At 38.7% G+C, this 18,842-nt stretch overlaps 1 protein-coding gene and 1 pseudogene across 1 annotated transcript in view; both read left to right on the top strand.

Annotated features, from left to right (window-relative positions):
* The window catches only part of LOC145269036 (DNA repair protein XRCC4-like), a 208,225-nt gene that overhangs the window by 47,512 nt on the left and 141,871 nt on the right, over positions 1-18,842 (top strand). The window lies entirely within an intron of this gene.
* LOC145270003 (5S ribosomal RNA) lies at positions 16,715-16,833 on the top strand (annotated as a pseudogene).

The raw sequence follows: 18,842 nt of genomic DNA on the forward strand, positions 1-18,842 counted from the left end.
AATGCTGACTCGGCATGTTAGTCATGCCTGAATGGCGGAACCAGACTACGTCACATTGGCAGTGAAGATAAAAACAATATTTATTTATTGCCAGTTTAATTGTATTAATCTACAGTTTTACCTAAGCTATATAAATAAAACCTCCCTGATAAAATAGTCTCTGAGATGGGCGTGTTTGTTGACGACACTACACTCTATAACAGGCACGAAGGGGGAAACAAATGAACACATATCCAAGGCAATGGCAGAAACCCTAAAGGAAGACTTCCAGTCTGTAGTGAAATGGGAACAAAAATGGATGGTCACATTCCATGCTACTAATATTTAACTGATAAACTCTTAAACTACTGGTCACATAACACTGAAATTAGCAGGAAATAACATGTTAGCATTTAATATCTCTATTACTTTGTGTGTGTGAGTTCTTTCCTCATAGGTTCCGAAACGGCTGAGCCTATCTTTTGCAAATTCCACACAATTTATATTTCTGGCAGTGTTCTTAGATATGATTTGTACAGAAAATCTTCCGATAATTATCGACAATCGAAAAAATCCGATCTTAAAAATCGTCTTTTTTCTCTTATAGATAAAAATAATTATTACAGGGGAATATTTTACGTTAAACCGGCCGCCTATAAGAGAAGAAAGATCTTCAAGCCTAAATATCAGCTGACGTGATATTGTAAACAAACACGGACGGAATTTTATGAACGACATTATCATTATTATTTAAAAACATCTGTTTGTGAATTATTCCATTGGGCAAATTATTCCTCGTAATATATAATAATCAATAGAGGATTGATTCTATAATAATACATACGAAATTTGCATGAATTAAAATATCATGTTTAAGCATATTGTATGACCAGGCAAAACTGAGCGTCCGGCTAGTTATATATATATATAAATAAAACAGTATATATTTATGCCCGTGTGTAAATATTTAATCGATAAACTCTTAAACTACTGGTCACATAACACTGAAAATAACAAGAAATAGTAATCATGAACCAAGGATGGTTTATAACAAGTAAAATCTTTGTTTGGATGGATGAATAATGCATACAGATATATATAGGTAAGTCAAACTTCAAAATCCAAATGTGCGAGGCACGAAAATAGTCATAACTTCCTTAATTTTAATTTGAAAAAATTTTAACAAATCTTTTCTTAGCTTATCAAGCTCTTTCTATGTATGGCATTATTGAAATATTTTAAGCCATTTCACTTTTTTCATGTGTATTGCTAATAAAACAGTAGATGTATATATGTGTGTGTGTGTCTGTATGCAAATATTTAACCGATAAACTCTTAAACTACTGCTCATATAACACTGAAAATAACAGGAAAGTGTAATCATACACTAAAGATGGTTTATAACAAGTAACATCTTTGTTTGAGAGGATGAATAACGCGTACAGAAATATGTTTTAAATGCAAAATGTTCATTTCAACTTATTGACATATTTATATTACTTTTATGCATGTGCAAATTCATTTATATCTTGAAGTGGTTTAGTTTTAAATCTTTGTTATCTATCTGTCGATAGTTCAAATGATATTGAACATGGCTGGAGCGCTGAATGCTTTGGTTTCGATTCTAGCTGATGGCACCCAAATCATTTTCTTTATAACTTTCGAAATCAGCATTATAGATATACTACTAGTCTACCCGTTGGCCCTTAAAGGGTAAGATGAAAAATGTTCAAAATAAAAAGTGATTTTGAGATTATATTGTCTTTTATTGACTTGAGAAAACATTTTTTTAAAGTAATGAGTGAGAAAAAAATAAAACTCAGCAAGCCTCCAGAGCACTACTGCAAGCACTAAGTAAAATTAAGGAGGCTCTACTAAAAGCACTACTAAAACCAAGTTTCTACCCCCCGCCCTCGTTAATGAGAAAATATTTTTTAAGTAAGGCCTAAAAGAAAAATCGTCAGAATCCACAGGAGCTTTACTAAAAGCAGTAAATATGGTTATAAATATGATTATAGTTATGTATTGTATATTTATATTTAAATCAGTTTTTTTTTTTTAAGTCAACATTTATTTGTAAGGAAAACCCATTAAAATAAGTTAAAAAAAAAATATTGTTGACCTTGTGTATACTTTGAATAGCAGCAGCAATGGCTTTTAATATCGGACTTAAAGCAAGGCAGCCATGAAATAAGTAAGCAGACAAACTTTTTGAAACCGGAAGTCACAAACCAGATGGATGGTTTAAACGCACAAACAGACAAGCTGAACTGAGTTTTATAATTATAGATAATAATCAACAGAGAATTGGCTCTGTAATAATAAATAACAAATTCTGCATGAATTAATATATATTTAAGCGTATTTTATAACCGGGTAAAACTACCCCCCCACCACCACCCTGCTAGTAATAAATGAAAGGACACATGAAAAGAGAAACAGAATCTCTACTGACAGCTGCACAGAATAACATGATTAGAACTAATTACAATAAATCTAAAATAGATAAAACACAGGAAAACAGCAAATGTAGACTCTGTGGTCAGAGAGACAAAAAAGTAAACCACATAATAAATGAATGCAACAAACCAACCCAAATGCATGGAGAAGGCAGTGCAATGGGAGCTATGCAGACGACTGCACCTAGAACATACGGACAAATGGTTCAAACACAAATCAGAGACAGTACTGAAAAACGAAAACTGCAAAATGGACGTACAAATAGATAAATTCATCCAAAGCAAGAAGACCGGACATTATAATAATTAACAAGGAGAAAAGAAACTACCAAATCGTAGATTTTGTCGTCCCATCAGTCCACAGGGTGAAGATCAAAGAAAGAAAAAAGCAAATCCTGACTTGACAAAATAGACTTCGTAATCTAGTGGGGGATGCTCTTTTCTCTTCCTTGCAACCTCTTTCCCACAGAAAAGATGTTGTGAGCCTGCTGTCTCTGCGTTATTAATATTTTCATGACAAGTGCTCATCCGAGCTCCAATCTATGGTCCCCCCTCGCCAAACTTTCATGAAAAGCACTTATCTAGCTGAAACCACTATCAATAATTTCCCCCACTCTATCTGTGCCTAAACCTAAATGTAGATTCCATGAACAAAGTTTCTTTCTTAGAACTGCACGAGTGTGGAACTCTGTTCTGTTTGCCTGCTTTCCATACTATTTTTTCTCGATTTTGATACAATTATGGATTCTGTACTATTTTTTCCGATTCCGATACAATTACCGATTCCGTACTATGTTTTCCTGATGACCGCAAAAACACATGTTAAATGTGCTGATATTTTCTCAAACATATTGAACACACATGTGGGAGGTGATCTATAGATTTTAGTTTTACCGGCCGTTTAAAATCAATAAACATTTGTTATTCTATTATTTCTACAAGCGGTGAAAGATTTTGTTTTAAACAAAATCAAATAAAAAAGATAATTAAAGAAAATCATTTTCAGAATCGGAAAATAGGCACAAGTTTTTCTGATACCGATTCTGAGGCCGCGAAAAGTCCCGATTTTTCCGATTCCCAATTTAGATTCTGATTAATCTTCCCAACACTAATAATAATACTCGTGTTCATCATAATTGTCGTCATCATTATTATCATCATCATTATCGTCATCATCATTATCGTCATCATTATTATCCTCATCATCGTTATCATCAGCATCATTATCGTCAGCATCATTATTGTCATCATCATTATTGTCATCAGCATTATCCTCAGCATCATTATCGGCATCATCATCATCATTATCATCATCATTATCATCATCATCATTATTGTCATCATCATTATCCTCAGCATCATTATCGGCATCATCATCATCATTATCATCATCATTATCATCATCATTATTGTTATCATTATTGTCGTCATCATTATTATTATCCTCGTCATCATTATCGTCATCATTATCGTCATTATCATTATCATCAGCATCATTTTCTTCATCATCATTATCGTCAGCATCATTATTATCAGCATAATTTTCTTCATCATCATTATCGTCATCATCATTACTATCAGCATAATTTTCTTCATCATCATTATCATCGTCATTATTGTTATCATTATTTTCGTCATCATGATTGTTATCCTCAGCATTATTATCGTCATTATTATTGTCAGCATCATTATCATCATCATCATTATCATCATCATAATCGTCAGCATCGTTATCATCAGCATCATTCTCTTCATCATCATTATTGTCATCATCATTATCGTCAACATCATTATCGGCCTCATCATCGTCATCATTATTGTAATGATCATTATCGTTATTATCTTCATCATCATTATCGTCAATATCATTATCGTCAGCATCATTATCATCAGCATCATTTTCTTCATCATCATTATCCTCACCATCATTTTCTTCATCATCATTATCCTCATCATCAATATCCTCATCATCATCGTCATCCTTATTATCATCAGCATCATTATAATCATTATCGTCATCATTATTTTTATCATTATTGTCGTCATCATCATTATCTTCATCATCATTATCAGCCGCAGCCACAGCATCAAAGCGACCAGATTTTTATCTCCAACTCCCCAGATTGTATATATATATATATATATATATATATATATATATATATATATATATATATATATGATCATTTCAGATTTTAATTAGGTTTTCATGGAGTGAATCTGGTATTATGGTGAAAGAATCTAGTTAAGTTAATAACATGTTAGCTAGGTCCATACTACACCCCTCCCCCGCCCAGCTCCCTTTTTGGCCTTGTGCCACATTTTGCGTAAATTTTTTTTTTCCCAAATAAATATTCACCCCCCCCATATTAAATCAAAAAAATATTGCAACATTAATAATCATTCTCATCATCATGATCATCATCATCGTCAGCATCATCGTTAGCAGCAGCTTTTATCTTTACATCATCAACGTTCTGATCCCCTTCTGGCATCAATTAAAATGAATGGCTCTCGTCTTGGGGAGGCCTCATGTTTTGACAAGCTTCTGGGCTTGACCTTTACTCCTGATCTTAAATGGAACACGTACATCAAATCTGTTGCTAAGGCTGCTGGAAAAATGGTGGGATCTTTCTATCGATCCAGTAGATATCTCACTGCTGATGCAATTATCTATCTATATAAGAGCCAGGTACGTCCAAGGATGGAGTACTGTTGCCACATTTGGGCAGGAGCTGCTAGAACGGACTTGTCCTGCTTGATAGAGTTCAAAATAGACTTTGAAGCCTTGTGGGGGGGGTTCTTTTCTCTTCCCTGCAACCTCTTCCTCACAGAAAAGATGTTGCGAGTTTGTCTCTGCTGTATCGTTATTTTCATGCCAAGTGTTCGACTGAGCTTCAATCTATGGTCCCCCCTTGCCAAACTTTCACAAGAAACACTCGTCTAGCTGTAAACACTATCAATAATTTCCCCCACTCTTTATCTGTGCCTAAACCTAAACGTAGATTCCATGAACAAAGCTTCTTTCTTAGAACTGCACACCTATGGAATTGTCTTCCGTTTTCTTGCTTTCCAGCTGACTACAATATGGTTGTCTTCAAGTCCAACGTAAACAAGTTCTTGATGAGCCGTTCCACTTAAGTTAACAAATTTACCGAATTTCCATTACTAACAATAACTATATTGTCCAATTGACTACTGTACACTCTTTAACCCTTGTCCTCGAGTGGTGTCTGGGCCTTGATAAGTGGTTATACCTATGTAAAAAAAAAACAAAAAAAACATCAAAGCGACCAGATGGATTCGAGAGATATGAAGGGAGAGTCAGTAAAATAAGTTATTCAAAATGTGGTCACACATATATATTTTTTTTCAAGTGGATTGTTTTCAAACGACCAAAATGGCTGGTCGGCATAATATCAGCCGGATGCAGACGATTCGAACACAAAAGTAGACACTGTCTAATCAACACACCAATATTAATGCGTAACAAACAGCTGGACACACTCTAAAGAAAATTCCTTTTTTTTTTTTCCTTTTTTACTGATGTGTCACCATTACAAATCAAGGCTCGGGGGTGTGTATGTATGTATGTATGTATGTATGTATGTATGTATGTATGTATGTGTGTGTGTGTGGTGGTGGTGGTGGTGGGGGCATAGGATTGGCATGCATCCCAATCCCATCTTGGCTTTCAGGCCAAGATCAAAGTGCAGTATCTGGTCTGATGCTTCACTTAAGTAATTAGTCCCTGGTCAATGGGGAGGCCTCATGTTTTGACAAGCTTCTGGGTTTGACCTTTACTCATGATCTGAAATGGAACACAACACATTAAATCCGTTGCCAAGGTCGCTGGAAAAATGGTGGGATCCTTCTATCGATCCAGTAGATATCTCACTGCTGATGCAATTCTCTATTTTTATAAGAGCCTGGTACGTCCAAGGATTGAGTACTGTTGCCACATTTGGGCAGGAGCTGCTAGAAAGGACTCATCCTGCCTTGATAGAGTTCAAAGTAGACTTCGTAGCCTTGTAGGGGATGCCCTTTTCTCTTCCCTGCAACCTCTTTCTCACAGAAGAGATGTTGCAAGTTTGTCTCTGCTTTGTCGTTATTTTCATGGCAAGTGCTCGTCTGAGCTCTAATCTATGGTTCCCCCCCCCTCGCCAAACTTTCACAAGAAACACTTGTCTAGCTGAAAACACTATCAATAATCCCCCCCCCACTCTTTATCTGTGTCTAAACCTAAACATAGATTCCATGAGCAAAACTTCTTTCTTAGAACTGCACACCTAATGGAATTATGTTCCGTTTTCCTGCTTTCCAGCTGACTACGATATGGTGAACTTCAAGTCTAATGTAAACAAGTTCTTGATGAGCCATTCCACTTAAGTTAACAACTTCACCGAATTTCCATTACTAATGATTACTATATTGTCCAATTGACTACTGTACACTCTTTAACCCTTATCTTCGAGTGGCCTCTGGGCTTTGATAAGTGGTGATTCCTATGTTAAAAAAAAAAAAAAGAAGACCTTCATACTGAGACAATTAGTGTTTATTTGAATACTGCCAGAGCGCCTGCTTTTGGAGGAGCTGGTTTTCCCCCACATTAAAAAACGACCTTGTGTCTAATTTGCTTTCGTGGAGAAACAAATAAATACCATCTGTTCCAGAGCTACACTTTGGATTTTTTGTTCTCAGTTAGTGGAGGAGAAATCCTTTACGACTGAGACAATTTTTATTTTTTGTTCCTTTTCTTCATATTAAAAAACGACTCTGGTGTTTAACTCTGCCCTCGTGGGGAGACAAAGTAAGTAGGAACATAGTGCTCATTCAGTTGGGCACTTATGGCGGGGAAATACAGAAAAGTCGGGTATGTTTTACAATCCATAGAGGTACGAAAATGTCGTCAAAAAACAAATATATAATAAATTAATGTTACCAAAGATAAGTTACTTTTCTACTTAACTGAATAAGTTTTTAGTGATTTTATTTAATGTAAAGTGTTTATTCGGTTTGGAAAACAAGTAATATTAAGCACTACCAAAGAATAAGAAACATGGCCGCGATTTCTTTGAAGACTTGATAATCACTTCAAAATAAGAAATAAAACAAAATGGTACTAGAAACCCATCCAATAAATGTTTCAGCTCGAACCTGTACCATGAAGGAGGAAAAGAACATGAAAAAAAAAAATGTTACGTCTTTGTCGTTGCATCCATCGCCAAACCAGAAGTAGCGAAGGTTTAAATTAAGGCCAGTCAATCGAAAATAACTTTTGAAAATATCGAATAAAAAAGCGACCCCACCTTGTAGAAAAGTGCCCAATTAGGGTGAAGGAATAAATGTTTTTAGCCAATTTTTCAATATATATCGTCCGAAGGCACAAGCTTCAAAACAATACTGATCTTGTGAAAATCCGTCGTCTCTGTCAAAAGTTTTGGGCCGACATACAAACATGCATACGTACATACATACATACATTTAAACAGACAGGTGATATTTATATTATAGATTTTTAAGTGATTATCGAGACTTCAAAGATGTAAAGAGACATTGCGGCCATTTTTTCTTGTTCTCAGGTAGTGCTTGATATTACTTGGTTTTCAAACTGAATAAACATTTTACATTAAATAAAAACGCTAAAAACTTATCCAGTTAGGTAAAAAAAAGTCGGGTTTTTTTTACAATCCACAAAGGTACGAAAAAGTTGTCAAAAAACAAATATATAACAAATAAATGTTTATCAAAAGCAAGACAAGTTACTTTTCTACCTAAATGGATAAGTTTTTTAGCGTTTTCATTTAGTGTAAAATATTTATTCGGTTTGAAAAACAAGTAATATTAAGCGCTACCAAAGAACAAGAAAAAATGGCCGCAATGTATCTTTACGTCTTTGAAGCCTCGATAATCACTTCAAAATAAGAAATAAAGCAAAATGGTGGTAGAAATCCACCCAGTAAATGCCATGGTAACATATCTTGGGTGGGTTTGTAGCACCATTTTGTTTTATTTCTTATTTAGAAGTGATTATCGAGTCTTCAAAGACATTGTGACCATGTTTTCTTGTTCTTCAGTAGCACTCAATATTACTTGATGCAGTCAGCTAGGAAGAGGATTAATGGTGAGACATTCTAGGAAAGAAACTTTGTTCATGAAAGTTAAAAACTTTTAGTCTGCTTTTTTTTCCTCTCATTTATTGCGAAGGAGTTTTTTAGTTCTCTCTTACTCAGTCAGAAAGTGGGATTGAGTAGTCAGTGCCTCTGATGGAGGGCACCATGTACTGCAAAAAGTGCCTAGGCAGCTCTGTTGGCATTCTCTGTTAAAGGCGCCTCAGGCAGTTAGCAATAAACAAAAAAAAAAAAATAGTCCACCCTGTGCTTAAATGGGATCACCAAGATGAAAAAACTTCTGGACAACTTCAATAGCCTTGCCATCCAAATATATTTTCTCCGCATATAAGTTTTCACTCATCTCAATTCTATCCTGCTAGAGGTTTATCCATTAGGGGCACATGGGAATTTGAAATTCACAAGCGATCCCCAGCCGCATGTATATCCTTTTTGAAGGAGGTTGGAGTTGCCTCCTGTTTGCAGCAGATTCTCCGCAGACGCAGGGGCAGGACGACCGGTAGGCCACCAGTTACTGAGGCAGACACCACCCTGGATTTCACCAGAGCCCTGTTAGCTGAGCTGCGGGTCCAGATACCGTTGGATGCCAAGCCAATCTGCCTTGGGAGGCCCTACCAGGAACCGAAGTTCACGACGGCATAATCCTGACACTATTCATTTCACTACCCTACCATGATGAGGAGGGGTTGGGCTTATCACTGGAACCGTGAATGGCTGGATCATGCCATCGACTCTGCTGCCGACCAACGGGGGTGGATAGCTTTGACGCGAGATGTGTCCCTGCTGTTTTAACAGCTTCGGCGACCTCAGCTTGCCAAATTGTAGAGCCATGGTAATCTCAGGAAGACAGAAGACAAGTAAAGACGATAGTTTCCCCATTGCTTTCCGCCTTGATTCGGGGGCGTATCTCTACCAGCGAGTTCAAAGCGCTCCCAGATACCAACCTAGAAATTTCTACAACTCTGCGTGGTACATACAGTGCCTAGCCTTCCCAAATGGTCACCCATCTGGTACTGGCCAGGCTCATCATTGCTTAACTTCAGTGATCAGGGTCAAAAACGGAGCCTCAAAGCTAATAGGTCCCGCACTATCGTCCAAGCTCCAACCTCTGTCCCATCACCACAATGTCACATCCCTGTGCCTGTTTTAATAGAATTTGCTTTGAATTAGCCATAGCATTTATGCTCCACTCAACGTACCTATCTCCAACCAACCTGACAAAAAACAAAATCCCATCCCTAAACTGTTAAGGGCCATAGTTGCTGGAAAACCTTCTACTCTAATAAGTTTCTTCTCTTGGACTGCTAGACTGTGGAGTTCCCTTCCCTGTTTCCTGCTTCTCTGACTGTACTAACTTGCAGAAATTTACATAAAGAGAATGCATTTGCAGAATAAATGTACCCAAAATGGTTTGCTTGATTCAAAAAGTATTTTTTTAGTGAGAGCTGCTCCTCACCCTGGCCGGTCAAAGACGATCGACAATGACCAAGTGGAAATTGTAGTTGAACAAGATTGCCGTTTGACAACCAGACAACTCACATGCATTCTCAATATTTTCTAATCGAGCTTAGAAAATTAATTGCATTAATATTCGCTTTAAGCAAAATCCCACCCCTTCGCCAGAAAGACTTCTGCTCTCATAGTTTCTTTCCTCAAACCGCTAGACTTTGAAATTTAGGCCCAGTTTCCTGCTTCTCTAGATGTAATAATTTTCCGAAGTTTAAATGTAATGTGAATAGATATCTTGCTGCTCAACTCCCTTTGGTCGCCTGTTAGATATAATCCCAAATTGTCGCTCCTTACGTTCTACGTAGCAGTATGCCTTGTTTGGGATGAGAAAAAGTATTAAAAAATTATTTTAAAAAAGTAAAAACAATAAAAAACAATAAAAAACAAAACAAAAAAAATAATACAAAGTCTGCCTAGTGGAATGGGGACACAAATGGATGGTAACATTTAATGCTAGTAAGACTGAGCTGCTCTCCTTTAACAATTACAAGACGCCTCTCCAACCCCCGATATCCATGACAAATAACACCCTACCTGAAAATTTTCCTTTAAAGTGCTTGGTTTAACATCTGGAATATGAACTGGAACAAATACATTGTGGACATTGCAAAGGCTGCTGCAAAGAAGGTGGCGCTAGAAGTCTACTCACACCTGAGAGTAACCTGTACCTCTATAAGGCCACTATTCGGCCATGCATGGAGTATTGTTGCTTGTACATCTACCACTAGTTTTTCGTTCTTGGATAGGGTCCAAAAAAGAGTTTTCAATCTAATAGGTCCCACTTTGTCAACTAAGCTCCAGCCCCTGTCCCATCGCCACAATGTTGCATCTCTGTGCCTGTTTTACAAATATTTTAATGGAATGTGTTCTGATGAACTCATTGCACTAGTGCCCCTTAACGTACATATCCCTGACAAATCTGTTTAGCAACAAAATCTCACCCCTTCACTGTTGAGGTCCCTAAATGCCAGAAAACTTTCTACTCTAATAGTTTCTTCCCTTGAGTAGCTAAACTTTGGAATTCCCTTCCTGCCACCTGTTTCTCTGACTGTACTGATATGTGAAAGTTTAAATGTAATGTAAACCAACATCTTAATCTTTCCTTAACTCCTTAACTTCCTTAACCTGCATTACAAGAATTCGAATCGTGGGGGTGAGGGTGGGTCTGTAGTTCATAAAGAAAGATCAATCTTCAGGAGTCAGTAAGATATTTTTTTTTAGTGACCCCTGGAGATTGAACCTTCTTTATGAACTACAGACCTGTTCGAACATGCTTTTCCACACATATACATACCACACGTCCACACGCACATACGCACACACACAAACGCATGCATATACACATCCTCATACACACACTCACATTCATGCGTATACACAAACACACACACGCACACACACACACACACACACACACACACACACACACACACACACACACACACACCCGAGCTGTGACGTCACTTCCTTTAAAGTGAAAGCCAGACATGCGCAGTCAGAACACTAACTCCAGTATAAAAGTCAACAAAACCTGTTAACTTCCCCTTTTTCGTCCAGACCAGCGTTCGAGCTGCTTAGTCGACGAACCGACCGCATGCTCTAACGTCACTCTATCTCCCTTTCGTCTTGGTCCATCAATACAGACATGTGCGCGACGCTCTACTGAGCTTAACCCTCTCTTTCTACAGGCCGGCTTGCCACTTTGCGTTTCTCTATTGCATTCCCCCTTTCCTTCCACACGCATAGTCGTCAACGGCCGAATGAACACGTGTACACCCAAGACTTTCATTTCTCAACAGAAAATAAACGACATGTTTATTTTATTCCAGCATTTGAGTTCTTTGTTTCCGTTATTCAATTCGCTTCATTATTTTTTCTTGTAGCGAGTTAGGGCATTTCATATCCTGGTCCGCAACAGACCCATCCTCAACCTCACGATTTGAATTCTTGTAATGCAGAGTTAACTCTCTTTTTCCTAGTAGAGAAAAAGAAAAATGTTTTCAACACCCGAGGAATCTTTGCTGTTGAGAACATGCTTCTTTTTTTTTATACTAAGGAAAGGAGGTTGGCTCTGTAGTACAAGAACCCGAACCGTGAGTTTGGGGATGGATCCGTAGATCATAAAGATTTGCCCCCCCCCCTTGCATTATATTTAAAAAAAAAAACACATGGGTATCGATCCTCTGTTTCGTAAAACATTCTTTTCACTGCTATTAACAATTGGTATAGATATTCCGAAAAACTGAGTCATAAAAAATATCTTAGTGACCCCTGAAGATTGAACCGTCTTTATGATCTACGGATCCACCTTCAAACCCACGATTCGAATTCTTGTAATGCAGAGCCACCTCTTTTTTACTTAGTAGAGGAAAAGAAGTATGTTTTCAACACCTGAAGAAGGTCGCAGGTTGCAGCGACCGAAACGTTACGCTAATAACACCCAAAATGAGAATAATAGTCGGATTAATCAACATAACACAAGAATTCACATATGTTTGAAAAAAAATATATTAACAAAACAAATCTTAATATTTTGGCCAAAAATGTAAGTAAGCAGTTTTGAAGAATAACGGAAGTATTGTATCCATTTTGTGCTTCCATAGCTCAATTGACAGACGCGGGCGCCACCTGTCGGCGTGTTTGCAAGTTAGGGTCTGGTTTTATGTACAATTACCGGAAATCTGAATAGTATGTTCGAAAAAAAATATATTAACAAAAAATAGCTTAATATTTTGGCCCAAAATATAAGTAAGCAGTTTTGAAGAATAGCGAAAGTATTATGTCCGTTTTATGCTTCCATACTTCCATTGACAGACGCGTTTTATCGTTTGTCTTTTAAGACGGTCTTGCTTCAAGACGTTACGATATCCACGAGTGACTACCGGTAACTACCGGTGTCAAGCAACCAAATAAGGGACTATCCGTGATGACGTCAGCAGATTAAATTATTTTTGCCCACCGGCCATCTTGTCTTTTAAGACGGTCTTGGTTTTATGCACAATTACCGGAAATCTAAATAGTTTACTTCGTGGAACATCAGACTCACGGTTTCAGGTTCGATTTCTGGTCATGGCATCAACTTTATTTGTTTTTTTTTTTATTTTTCTTTAACACAGGAATCACCATTTATCAAGACCCGTAATTATGTTCGAACGTTCTTTTTCATAATTTTTGGAAACTTTTTTAACATAAATAATTTTATCTGTAAATAATAAAAAAAAATAGCACCAAATTTGCTTGTGTTATGTTGATTAATTGGACTATTATTCTCATCTTGAGTGTCATTAGCACAACGTTTCGGTTGCTGCAATCTGCGACCTTCTTCGGGCGTTGAAAACATACTCCTTTTTCTCTAGTAAGGAAAAGAGGCCTGGCTTTGCATTACAAGAATTCGAACCGTGGGTTTGAGGGTTTGGGTTTGAAACATTGTGCTAATAACACTTAAGATGAGAATAACAGTTCGATTAATAAACGCATAACACAAGCGTTCACATCTCATCTCAAAAATTGAGAATAACATTTTGGGTTTGAGGGTGGGTCCGTAGTTCATACAGAAGGTTCAATCTTCAGGAGTCAGTAAGATATTTTTTTAGTGACCCCTGAAGATTGAACCTTTTTTATGAACTACGGAGCCACCTTCAACCCCACGATTCGAATTCTTGTAATGCAGAATTAACCCTCTTTTCTTTCGTAGAGAAAAAGAAGCATGTTTTCAACATCCGGAGAAGGTTGCAGGTTGCAGCGACCAAAACGTTGTGCTAATAACACTTAATGTATTTATTTGCTTCCCCACCAAAGAAAATTAGACTCAAGGCCGTTTTTAATGAAGGGTAAAAACCAGCTTCCCTATAAGTAGGTAAAAAAAGGGGCACTCTGGTTACCAAAAATAATAATTGTCCCAGTATAGAGAGTTTCCCCTCCATTGACTGGGACAAATTACCTTAAGTGCAGCATCTGCAGAACAGATACTACACTTTGATCCCAACCCGAAGAACACTTAAGATGAGAATAACAGTCCGATTAATAAACACATAACACAAGCGTTCACATCTCATCTACAATTATATTGAAAACATTGCCAGGGCCGCTGCGAAAAAGGTAGGCTCTCTCTACCATGCTAGAAAACTACTGACACCTGAAAGTATCCTGTACATCTATAAGGCCACCATTCGCCCATATATGGAGTATTGTTGTCACATTTGGGCTGGTGCATCTGCTGCTAGTCTCTCGCTCCTAGACAAGGTTCAAAAGAGAGTCGCCAATCTGATAAGCCCTGAACTGGCATCTAAGCTTCAACCTCTGTCTCATCGACGAAATGTTGCATCCCTCTGCCTGTTCTACAAGTATTTTAGTGGTGAATGCTCTGACGAACTGCAGACACTTGTGCCCCCACGACGTAGACACACTCGACAAACCCGACGGGCAGCTAAATCCCACCCCCACACAGTAGAGATCCCTAGATGTAAAAGATCTTTCTACTCCAGTAGTTTCTTCCCCAGAACCGCTAGACTCTGGAATTCCATTCCAGGTCCCTGCTTCCCTAACTGTACTGACATGCAGAAGTTCAAGTGTAACGTGAACCGACATCTTGCTGCCCAAATCCCAACATAGTGCCCCAGCAGTTGCTGCCCCTGATAGTAGCCCCCTACACCAAAGTTGCAATGTGCCTTGTTTGGGGCGAAAATGTAATTAAAAAAAAAAAAAAAATCTCAAAAAATGAGAATAACACCAAGTTTTTATCATTTTTATCATATTTACTGAGGATTGTTATAGGAAACGCCCATCATTTATAGGTTTATACTTATTGTTTGACTGATTTAGAGCGAAAGTAATCTTCCATTTCAGTGGTTAATGATTGACGGATAAAAAAAACCTTGACCATTAATTCAAAACAATTTCATTTCACTTAAACTCAAGATTTTCTTTATTGTTTTAAACTTTTACTCACGTTCACTCCAAACAAGGTGTATTGCCATCTGGACTTAAGGGGCTCCTATTTAGGAGCATATCTATACAGAGTTGAACGATAAAATTGTCACCCTAGAAAAGACGACATGATTCCATTTCCGTTTGATGAAAACCGGTTTTTCTTTTTTTGTTGCAGACCATCTACTATCTGGCCAGTTGTGTACAAATTCCAAGAGTGATAGGAGCCTTTTATCATGTCTGAAAGTGACACATTGTTAAACGAGCGAGATTGGAGATGCGCCACTATACAACTCATGCTGTCTACCATGGATCCAAGTTATGGCAACAGGACCATTGCCAGCACCCTCAAAATGCATCACTGAATTGACACGAATAATAGAAATGCATCCAGGATGATGAAATCAAAGTTTCCGGCCACGGTTATTGTCTTTGGTGTGGTTTCAAGTGAGGGCCACATCATGCCACCTCACATCTTCGAAGTCAGCTTGAAACTCAACACCAAAGTGTATCTGGATGTGCTGAAGAGTGTGGTGAACTCTAACAGTGTCCAAATGAATAGCAATTGTCTGATATGAAGGGCTTCCCCAACATTAATCAAAGCTAATTGCCTTTCTGAATGTCCTGCGCAGGGGGCCAGGTGTTGTTGTATTTATTTGCTTCCCCACTGAGCAAATTAGGCAGAAGGCCGTTTTTAATGTGGAGAGAGAGGGGGAGGGGGAAGGGAAAAAGGGGACCAGCTCCCGAGAGGTGGGAAATGGGAGATGGATAGTGATTTGCACACTGGTATGTAGGGTTGCCCCTACATGGACCAGAAGATTGCCACAAGGGCAATGGTTTTTGATTGCAGCATCTGCCAAAACAGATACTACACTTTGATGTTGGCCAAAAGGCCACAAAGGTCCCCCTCGCCGGGAGGGTGTGTGTGGAGGGGGAGGGGGTCAGGCGTGTGCCTTCGCTCCGTTCAGTTTCACTTTTATACGAAAAAGATAAACAAACACTGGGAACCAAGGATTTTTTTAAAACTCGATCAAAATAAAGATAGAGATGATGTCCGTTTTCGAATCTGAGATATTATAATCTAAGGAGTATAAGGAAAGTTCTCCAAAATAGTAACCTTGTCGAAAAGCCCGGTGACAAAAAGCCTTTCGTGGACATACGAAAACATGCGCACCCATTCTTTTTTTTTTTTTTTTACACAGTGATCACCACTTATCAAGGCCCGGAAGCCACTCAGGGATAAGGGTTATTGCAAGTACATTACGCTAGTGTGGAGATTTGCTGAAGTGTTTACTTAAGGGGGCGGTTCATTAGGAATTTGTTAATGTTGGACTTGAAGACATCCAAGTTGTAGTCCGGAGGGAAGCAGGCAGACGGAACAGAGTTCCACAGGCGTGCAGTTCTAAGAAAGAAGCTTTGTTCATGGAATCCGCGTTTTGATTTAAGCACAGATATAGAGTGGGGGAAATTTTTCACAGTGGATTCAGCCAGACGGGTGTTTTTCGTGAAAGATTGGCGAGGGGGGACCAGAGATTGGAGTTCAGACGAGCACCTGCCATGGAAATAACGATAAAACAAGGATAGGCTCTATTCTGCATGAGTCTCTCACAACTTTCCCAAGTCACCACTTACCAAGGCCCGGAAGCCACTCAGGGATAAGGGTTATTGCGTGTACAGTAATCAATGAGATAGTATCGTAGTAATATATGTTAATACAGCATAATCATGTTGACACACCGGTTCCCGTCAGATCACCGAAGTTAAGCAACATTGAGCCTAGTCATTACTAAAATGGGTGACCAATTGGGGAATTCCAGGTGCTGTATGTAGGAGGACGTTGACACCTCCCTGCAAAACATTGCAAAAACCTAACGTCGTCATCTCCCCTAACGGCTATATACATGCGACTGGGGACCACTTGCGAATTTCATACTCCCATGAAACTTCCTCCTTTGGAGGAAGCCGGTTAAACCCTGAATAGGGTTGGTGCTGACTGCACATGCACACAATCGTTAGTATTGGAAATTTGATAAAGTGTCTTACTTAAGGGGGCAGTTCATCAGGAATTTGTTTATGTTGGACTTGAAGATATCCAGGTTGTAGTCAGGCGGGAAACAGGCAAACTGAAGAGAGTTCCACAGGTGTGCACTTCTAAGAAAGAAGCTTTATTCATGGAATCTACGTTTTGGTTTTGGGGAATGTCTAGTTAAGACGAAGAAGCTGTTCACAAAGTCTCCTTTTCTTTGCCTGGGACCTCGACAAAATATGTCAGGTAACTGTCTTATCCGTAAGATGACCTGTGAACATCACTCCTTCCTTCCCGGAATAGAAGCAGCAACTGATATTTTTTCTTTCGAAAATGGCGCACGTGGAGATTTTGGCACGCAAAGAGAGGCTCGCGCAATCAGCAAGCAGGACGAAATCACGTGACATAGAAGAGGGGGAGGAAGAACAAAACAAAGAGAGGGGGAAGGAAGAAGAAGAGAAAGAAAGAAAGGGACAAAATAAAATAGTGGAAATAATTTACACACTTGGGCTTTTTCATTTTTTTTGGCATGTGTTCTCCCATGCTAAGAATGGCTTTCTATTCAGAAAGCCATTCTTAATACGCACTATATTCTAGATAAGTACATCTTTTTTGTCTTCAGTCAACAAAGAAGAAATACTTTTAGACTGAGGCAATTTTAACTTTTGTCCCAATCCAAGTATTGCTTTTTGGGGAAGCGGGATTCTCCTCACGTTAAGCACTGACCGTGAGTCTAACTCTGCCCTCGTGGGGAGGCAAATAGAGACAATCAAGATCTCAGTGTAGTATCTGTTCTGATGCTACACTTCACCTTTTCTGTCCTCGGTCAGTGGAGGAGAAATCCATTATGACTGAGACAAAGCCCGTTCCACAGCAGACATCCTAACTGTGATCTCTGAACGTATATACCATTCACTGGACAACGCGGGGGAGGGCAGAGCGGTAGCTCTAGATATATCTAAGGCTTTTGACAGGGTATGGCATGAGGGTCTCCTCAGTAAAATCAGATCATACGGTATCACTGGTAGAATACTTAACATAATTAAATCCTTCTTAGATAAGAGAAAAATCCAGGTTGTCCTCGACGGTCGTACATCTAAACAATATGATATAAATGCGGGGGTGCCCCAGGGTTCTATCCTTGGACCTCTATTGTTCCTGATATTCATAAATGACCTCCCCGACAACATTGCCTCTGAGATGGGTATATATGCTGATGACACTACACTCTATGACAGGCACGACAGGAAGACGAATGAACACATTTCTAAAGAAATGGCAGAAACACTAGAGGAAGACCTCCAATCTGTAGTGGAATGGGGACAAAAGTGGTTGGTCGCGTTCAATGCTGCCAAGACTAAACTAGTTTCATTCAATAATTAAAAGAAACCCTCTCTACCACCCATAGCAATGGTCAACGACTCTTTATCTGAGAGTCCATCTTTCAAACTCCTTGGCCTAACGTTCACAGGAAACATGAGTTGGAACAATTACATTGAAGGCATTGCCAGGGCCGCTGCAAGAAAGGTGGGCTCTCTCTACCGTGCTAGAAATCTACTAACACCCGAAAGTATCCTGTACCTCTATAAGGCCACCATTCGCCCATGTATGGAGTATTGCTGCCACATCTGGGCTGGTGCATCTGCTACTAGTCTCTCGCTCCTTGACAAGGTTCAAAAGAGAGTCGCAAACCTGATAGGCCCTGAACTGGCATCTAAGCTTCAGCCTCTGTCCCATCGACGAAATGTTGCATCCCTCTGCCTTTTCTACAAGTATTTTAGTGGTGAATGCTCTGACGAACTGCAATCACTT

Source organism: Euprymna scolopes, chromosome 45 (assembly GCF_053919585.1).
Source record: "Euprymna scolopes isolate OS-2025 chromosome 45, ASM5391958v1, whole genome shotgun sequence".
Classification (NCBI taxonomy): Eukaryota; Metazoa; Mollusca; class Cephalopoda; order Sepiida; family Sepiolidae; genus Euprymna; species Euprymna scolopes.